Raw genomic sequence first — 9,594 nt, forward strand, 5'->3', positions numbered from 1 at the left:
GAAAGTGCCTGCAGTCGTTTTTATTTTAAGCCTTCACCAGTTACCAATGCTATTACAACTTTGCACTCACGGCACAAGCAAAATGACGAACTTTTTAATGAATTCCTGAAAGCCGCCTCTGTTCCCGACGACGACCGACCTTTGATTTTCAATATTCGCTTGCAGCAATACTCAATCAAAGTTATTAATTAATTTTAAAACTATACAGGAAACTGTACATTATATAGTTTACTATAGGTTTATTACTTACATCCTATAAATTTTAGAGTGTTAGCATGAAATATTGAGTTCTTCTCTTACTATATTATAGGTTACACATTTGAACTGCTTCTGTCGTCTGGGTGGTAGAGCATACGACCGCCGATTACATGATCACAGGTTAATTTCCCACCCAGGTATCTTCTCCACATGTTTTCCTTTTTTTTTAGATTGTGATCAGAAATTTAGTTGTAAAGTACAAAATAATTCTAGCAAATAGTTGTGCACGGGAATACACAAAAGCCCTCAGGTATGAACGAACGAACTCGAACTCGTATAGTTTCTCTCAAAATATATAAGATTAAGTCGCTTCATTCGATTTTGTTTTTATATAAAGCGCTTTGAATTGTAACTATGTTGGTAAAAAAACCCACTAAAGAATACATATTATGCAGGAGTAGTGCAGTTTCTAGTATTACTTTATGACAAATTTCCCTAAGCGCAGTTTAAAAATGTAAAAATAATAATAAGCGTAAATAAATATGTAAAAACGCTTTTTTGAATATTTATTTGCGCTTATTATTACCCTAGAAATTAAATTTATTAGAGACAAGAAAATCGACGCCCGTACCAATGAAAAAAGTCTTCAGTTTTGGATCTAAAAAATCTTGATGAAAGTGAATTCATTTCAATACTGTGTCATGTTCCTAAAACATTACGAGTAAATTATAAGAAAATAAATTATTTTGTTAAATATGCGGCAACTATGAGGTCATTGACCCGCAGTAACCCCCATTGAGTTTCTTCATATTCAGGGGGGGTGGAAGACGCTGGGTGGTTTTTAGTCGGTGTCCGGCACGCGGCCGCTTAAGACCTTTTAACAGTGAGCTGCAACTCACGTGTGAAAACTTTGAAAAGTTCTAACTCGGTCGGTGGTGATACATTGTTATGACATAGAGCCCTACATTGTGGGGCCTTGTACGTGATCATGTCAACACTAAGGCTGTTCCGGCAACGTCGGGAAGACGTAGGCGATTCTAAAAGGTATTTCTATCCAAAATTAACTTTTGTAGCTAAGTTAAAAGCTTTAGTTAGTAGTATTTTTCGCTGCAGTTTCGCCTGAAAAATAATGATTGAATATAGTTGCGATTTCGGAATAGGGTAGTTCAGTGATGTACTTACTACTGTATTTTACTGGATTCAATAACGTTTTTAGACCATGTAATGGAGTTGTTTCTAGGTCTCTGTACTTTTAGATTGATTACAATGAATTGTATTTTAATAATTTCGGTCGCGAATGTAAAAATATTGCAATGCCTATCATTCAGAATTAAAGTTTATAACAGTATTTTTATTTCAGTTTGTCGCTTCAGCTTATTTACAAGGAAATATACATAGACATTTTCCTGTACCTATTGTACTATTATACTATAAATAACAGTAGCAAAAGCAATACAAACGTACAATAAAACGAGAACTATTTGGGTTTAAGTTTTTACTTAAAACCAAACAGTTCTCGTTTATTCACAATAACATACTAGCTTTCGCCTGCGACGTCGTCCGCTTGGCTAAATACCTAAGGACATTTTTTTTATACAAACATTCATCCCTACTCCCCCTTAGACGATTGACAAATTCTTCAGTTTAAATCGCTTTAGTTGTTTACATGTTATAGCGTAACACATAGACAGACAGAGTTACTATTGCATTAATAATATCAATATAACAGTAGAAATAAATTCAGGTAAAATTCAAAAGCAGGTCGTTTCTTATTGTTTTAAGGCAAAGCCAGGTCAGGGTGAGGCACGATATGTGTTTAAATGAATTGAAAATTAGTAAAGAACCGCTCTGCCGCCCGATGCAACTTATCAAATTGCTATACACTGATGAATCTTTAGTCTTTAAAATCTATATTAATATTATAAATGTTAAGTTTGTGTGGATGTATGTACGTTTGTTTCAGCAAAAAAATACCGAATCAAAACACATTACCTGCATTAACACATACGATATTTTTAGAAAAATCTTTATGCAAAGTCGAAATCTCGCTCAGTAATTAATATAACTATAAAAAGACCGTCTCATGTTGCTGCCTAGCGCCATTTCCATTTCGTTATACAGGCCACACAAGCCAAAATTATACCTATCCCGAAAAAGCTTCTCTAAAACTAGGACTCCGATGTAATCAATAGTCAGGTTATCTATTTTCGTGAACACTCCGTGAATATTCTGCTTGACCTGATATAGTTTAGTGTTTGCGACATTCTATCGATCGCTTCGATCCTCCATCGAGACGCTACATTTAGACATCAAACGACCAATTAGACGCGAGCTTGTAGAAATTCCAATTATATTAATACTCTATTGTATTATTTATTAACGATGGATTTGGAGCAACTAGTCATTTGATTAATGCCACTACTCTTATTTACTATTATAAGTAAATGAAGGACATAAAACAGTCAGCTGTCGAGTTTGTTCGAAAATGTTAGGGGAGAATGAAAACTATTGCATGAGTATGAAAATAGTATGACTTGTAAAATTATTAATTATTTTCCTGTTACTCTGCTCTTATTGGTCGTAGCGTGATGATATATAGCCTATAGCCTTCCTCGATAAATGGGCTATCTAACGCTGAAAGACATTTTCAAATCGGACCAGTAGTTCCTGAGATTAGCGCGCTCAATCAAACAAACAAACTAACTCTTCAGCTTTATAATATTAGTATAGAAGTATAGATTTAAATCTCTGAATGAATTCTACTAAATATTGAAGAAAGGACACAAAATCCTAACCGGGTTTTGAAACATACGCGGATTTTGGAGACTCTACGGACGTATACGTGGACGAAGAGAAAAATTCTACATTTTAAAATTTCAAGTTCCGAAACCAAAATTTTGGATCTTTTGCTTAGTACCCACGCCGCCCACGACCCGCATCAATGTGTTGTTATCGTCACTCTATGTCATGATAACGCCACAATAAACTAATAAGCGCTGAGCAAATTACGGAAAACCGACATTATTATAACATTCCTATTGTATCATCTTACGTAAAGCCTACAGATTATCACCTTAAGCCCACAATTAGGAACATCATAATTCATTTTTCCTTTTTTTTCGAATGTTCGTCTCGCCTCGTCGATGCCACACGTGACTAGGGTGCTGGCCTTTACTTGGGCCAAAGGATAAGCATTGCCATTCCACGTGGCAATGCTGCCAGCATTCTGGGTACGTTACCGGTCGATGACGATGAGGAGAAATACTACGACGCGTGACGCACTTCCTTTTGTATACAATGTAAATATTAAATTATTAATTAAATATTATTACAGTTATTAAAACTAAAAAATCTAAATTTCATAGGTTTTTGAGATGAATTTGTCACCACCAATTTGGTTGTGCAATTTGGTGAAATTATCTAAGGCTTGAAAAAGCAATGCGCTCTTGCTCTGAAAATAAGTCTTGAACTGAATGGAGTGTTTAACGTACGACTCTTATAACGACCATTGTAACATAGCATTTCCAATATTAAATATTAAAAAGGAAGGTACATATCTTATGGAAGTCAACTGTTTGGTTATTGTCTTCACTGATTAAATCATTAAAGGATCTCTTTTAATCCCGTGACACGTAGTTATTTTTATATTGTTGGGTAGTGGTAAACCTAGTTCCTTAAATCACGAATATAACTTATTTGTGGATAAATAGATTTGTGTGATTTAGAAGTCTGGTCAAGGTCTGAATACAAAACAGCGAAACGATTTCCAACTTAAATCGCATGTGTTCTTCTACAAATAGTAATCAATATAAAGTCATGTACTAGTAAACTGGTATATTTGAATGCGACGTCGCATCGCAGCTTCGTGTGTGAACCCTTGCACCCGTTGTTACGATAATTGTAGTTACTGTTGTAATATAGCGCAGAGCGGGCCTACTTGCCGACCATGTAACCACACGCGATGTGCTTCTGCAATAACATTTTGGAAATATGCCCGGAAAGATGCAGCCAGTTTTATTTTATTGTACTTACCTTATACTGAAATTATGATATGATTGTTATTTATAGAGAAACAAAGTTTCAAGTTACTTTTATGTTTTACGTCAAAGGCTTTTGCTCTACAGGCGATAATCAGCGATTTAATTTCCATTCAATCCACCTACGCCGGTTTTAACACGAGCTAGTTAAGACTTTAAAAAACACCATTGACACGAAGTAAAAGACCTACGCCGATCAGTTTTTGAAACTTAAAACGAATTACGAACGTCATAACAAACAGTATAAGACACTCATATTTATTTATCTCGAAGCGTTTCATATTAAGACGAAATTGTAATCGTAGGAGATAAATCTTTAAATCATGTGTAAAACTGATTACAGGAAGTAAAATATTTCTTATCGTTGTATTAGAGAAATATTACGTCATGGCCATCCTCATAGCATGCTTCTTATGAGAGACCCTATTACTTCTACTGACAAATTCCGAATCTGTTTAACTATTTACAGCCTTCTACTTATAGTGGAACACGTAATTTGCAATGGTCCTCTAAGACAAAATAAAGCTTTTCCACGGCACAAGTGTTGCTGACCCAACTATAACCTTGAGCATATTGTAGATAGATGTTACTCATTGGTCACCGCGGAGTTCGCTTGCGTGATGATAGATACTTTGCTATTGATTAATTGATAATACTAGATCATTAATAAAATTATCGTAAGTGCCGCTTTTCCGCTTACAATGGAGCCACTACCAGTGCAATGCGATAATTCTAAGAAAATATTATACCTTATGTTGTAACAATCGCAGCCTTCAAACATACTTGATTGTAATTCAAAAGCACGTGTTTGAAATAATAATAAGCGGCAACAAACCAGAACTATCTTATCAATGAATTACCACTTGACTTATTAATCTTAATTTAAGTCCGTATTTATAAGTGTAAACAAACATATTGAAAACCCTAAATATTTCGATAAATGGTCAACAGGTACTGGAGTCCTTTTTCATACGAAATAGGTATTACCAATCAGATTTTATTACAATTAAAGATTACTCAATTTACTTATTAATTAATCAAAATTCACGATTTGAAGCTCCGGTAATTCGTACACATTTTACATATTTTTCAGGGATGTGATTCAAAGAATATGTTATATTATTACCTCGCATCAGTCACCATGCCCCTGTCATGAGCACGTGGGCGGTTTGCCACATAGATTTTAGATTTTTTTAAACTTCATTGTTTTAAAAGTACAAGCAGCCTAAATATTTATTTCAGTTGAACTTCCGCGAGCTTCACCGTGCTTCGGAAAAACTTCATACAATAAACAAGGACTTCTCCATACTCTGGATAAAATGTTGATAGTAAAGTAACAGTCGTATAGGTTCTAGAACCAATTTATATAAGAAGAACGTATTAATAACTGTTTTATGAGACACCTCGAGTGATTTTCTCAAAATTACTTTAAATACAATAGCCATTAATATTTATTAAATAACTTCCTAGTAAGTTTAACATTCTATTGGTAAAGTTCGCAACGAAATATATATTGTTTCGTGACCATATTGTTGATACTTTTCTTTGAAACTGTTAGTACTGTCAATAAAATCTAATTGACTGGATATTTTATTACAGAGGAGCTCGTGGCTAAGTGGCATCAGCTGCTCGTATCGATCTTTGAGGTTAGGCTTTGCTTGCCGAGGCGGTTCTGTGGATGGGTGAACATCTTATACATATCAAGATCCTCCATGTTACGTAAGGTACTTTTAATTGTGGGTACCAAAAAAATTAGGTAAAATCGAAAAGTACCAAGTCATGAACCCTCGCGAGTTTCGTGCACGCCAGTTAACAGTCAATTAAGTCACAGCTGCATCCATTGAGACTAGAAGCCGACTCCAACATAGTTGTAAGAAAGGCTAGGCTGATTGACTCCTATCTGTATACAAAAAATAAGTGTACCAAAAATCATACTTGTCCGCGCAATTATCATAAAAAGAGTTTCAAAGTTTTTGCTTCACTTATTAGTACCTACATATCTATATAAATAAAAAAATATCACCGAAGTGTACGTACGCGCATAACTTTTGAACAACTTAACGGTGGATAATCATTTATTTTATATGTTTGTAACTGTCAGGACAAGTTTTGTATGGGATCGATGGGATCAAAATTCCCACGGGAATATAATCAACGGGATAAAATTGTACCGGGCGAAGTCGGGCCAGTCTGCTAGTATTATATAAATAATGCCTTATTGTTTTACCAAGGTCAATTCCTTGCTTACGAAATGTTCGCTGTAGGTAACTTACGAAATAGGTAAGCTATTTTTGTGTTTGCACCGGTGTTAGTTTACTGGATACGACGCAATAGCAGGAGCATCCAATTACCTGCGCTAATGCTTAACTAAGTGTAACTTAAATCGATACAACGCAAGTAAATCGGCATAATATCATGTTTTATTATTTAGGTCAAACATGATATTTCTTGCAACGCACTTTTTATTCTAGAAAGGGTAGGAAATGTTGAAGGCAAGGACTATTTGAAGTAGAATCTGCTCTCGTCGGTCGGAAAATTCTTTGTCAAGGTCTTATGGATGTAAGTCGATGGGCTTAGACGACATTGTTTGACCAAGACCAACGGCGAGACGTTTTCAGATGGCGTGCACGCAAATCAAATTGTAATAGGTACTCCTTACAAAAAGTCCGACTTCTACGCAAAATATCACTTTAGTAGCCTGTACAAAACAACATGAACATGGCCAGAATCAATGAATACAAAAATACATTTTGAAGATTATCTCCAAATCTCATTTTAATAGGGCCACATGGATTAGTTCTTAAAAAAAACACCATCAAATTTATCCACGTAAAAAAATATGAGGTCACCTGACAGATGAAATGAGAACCTTCTCCATATTTGAAGTCCAGCCGTCCAACTTACAACGCCCCACTACAACATAAGTCAATAGGCAAATACTCATCGCATCTCGCCGTTGACAGCTCCAAGAAGAAATAAAATAATAAATAGCATAGTGCCCTCGGCTTTATCCCCGTGAAAAATATGTTTTTTTGCAGTCTTTTTCTTCTTCTTGTCGTATGGTTAGTGGTCAACCTAGTGTCAAAGTTGTTCAAGCCGCCCGAAGGCCTTTGACGCGGCTTAACGACTGTTATCTTAACTGACAACAACCGAAACCAACTTTTTACGTGCCCTCCGAAGTACGGAGACGCCCTGTTCAAGTACCACTATGCGGTCACCCATCTATGGAATGACCGCGCCAAGGTTTGCTTAACCCACAGATCGTTTACCGACCGGTAAACAGCTGGCTACGTAAATAAAATTGTTTTATCTATCGGAAAGTTTAATAGAATCATTAGGGTCTGATAAAACAAAAACAAATAAACAGAAATCATTGATAATGTAGCGATTATCATTCAGATAAACTGTCTATGTGACTCAGAGATACAACTAGATGTTTTGTCAGCCATCTGACCGAGGGTTATATATTATATCTTCGAATTTATTTATATTTATATTTCTATTTATTGTGAAATATGTGTAAATATCAGTCCCCTATAAAGTATGGTGCAACAAACCTGTGATAGATGGCCGCCGAATTTATTGTTTTACATAATGCTACTATTTTGTTATGAAATGTTAAACGAAGTATTGCAAATTAAGGTATTTTTGTTTCTATAAAAATATACTATAATAATATCTTTATTCAAATTATGTATTATTCTTGAATAGTTAGTCTATTAAAATCTGAAAAATATTTTAGATTAAAACCAATAAGAGTAGTTTTTAATGTTGTTCATTTTTATTTTCTTATTTCAGTCGCTTTTGTTTTTCACAATTACGTCGTGTTTCTAATATAAATTTACGCTACGTTATAATAACCTAGAACCTCATGTATAATTTGTGAAGAAAATAGCAAATATTAGTTCAACGCGAAAGTTATAGAGATACAAATATTTTACTAAACAATTTTTTCCTAAACGTGCATAGTATGCAATACAATTTATGTCTTAGAATAAAAATCATTGCTATTTATGGACGGGAGCAAAGTATATAATGACGACTTTTCAAAGTTATGTGTGTAACTGTCTCTTTCTTAACGGTAAAGGAAAATAAATATTTATTTATTATTATTAATGAATCCACAGTCTGCCGCAGCGATGTTTTCTAGTTCTTCAATAAAGGAATGCAAAATCCCCAACCACATGTGGCTAGTGTTGTGGACTTAGTAGTCTCATTGGCTTAGCAGTAGGTACTAGAGTAAATACCAAATAAATAAATAAATGTAACCCATTAATGTCCCACTGCTGGGCAAGGGTCTCCTCCCATAATGAGGGAGGGGTTAGGCCTTGAGTCTACCACGCTGGCCAAGTGCGGGTTGGGGACTTTGCATGCCCTCAGTAAATGCTGTTAAACAAATTTTAGGCATGCAAGGTTTCCTCACGATGTTTTCCTTCACCGTTGGAGCATGTGATAATTATTTCTAATACACACATAACTTCGAAAAGTCATTGGTGTGTTGCCTCGGGTTCGAACCTGCGACCACTTGCGTGGGAGGTGTCAACTTATACCACTAGAGTAGGTAAAGAAAATAACTACATAAAGAAACTTTAGGTAAAGCAAAAAGTATGAAGGATTATGATTTATGCAACCTTCATATTAATCCTATTTCATCTCGGGTTTCACCCACGAGAGCAAATAATAAATGTGTGTACATTAAAACACTACATTCTGTTTGTTTAAGCGGCTTCTCTGGTACCGCTGGTTTAGTTTCAGATAACTTTCAGACCGTTGCTGGGAGATAGCTCAGTGGTTTAAGTTGGCACCTCCACCAAGTGGTTGCAGGTTCGAACCCGAGACAACACACCAATGATTTTTCGAAGTTATGTGTGTATTAGAAATACACTTGCTCAAACGGTGAAGGAAAACATCGAGAGGAAATCTTGCATTCCTAAAAATTTGTTTAATACTTACATTTATTAAGGGCATGCAAAGTCCCCCGCACTTGCCCAGCGTGGTGGACTCAAGGCCTAACCCCTCCCCCTCGCCTCGTTTGGAAGATCCCTTGCCCTGCAGTGGGACAGTAATTGGTTAGGAAAAACATTTTCTTAGTTGATAGAAATTGCTTTTTGTAGAATACGTCATTGCAAAAACCCAAGGAGCTCGCGGTCTTAATATAATCCTTTATCAATTTACTCATAATGATAACCTAGCATATTTTAAGATACATTTATAATTTTATCCATAAGTTTAATATATAAGTTTATTTGGTAATTGTGTAGTTAAATGTATAAACATAGTATAACCCGGGTGTAATTGTAAGAGATAACGGAAGGATTACTACGTGTGTATATATAGAGGTGCGAATGCATTTGCGATA

The sequence above is a fragment of the Anticarsia gemmatalis genome, chromosome Z (genome assembly GCF_050436995.1).
Source record: "Anticarsia gemmatalis isolate Benzon Research Colony breed Stoneville strain chromosome Z, ilAntGemm2 primary, whole genome shotgun sequence".
NCBI classification, from domain to species: domain Eukaryota; kingdom Metazoa; phylum Arthropoda; class Insecta; order Lepidoptera; family Erebidae; genus Anticarsia; species Anticarsia gemmatalis.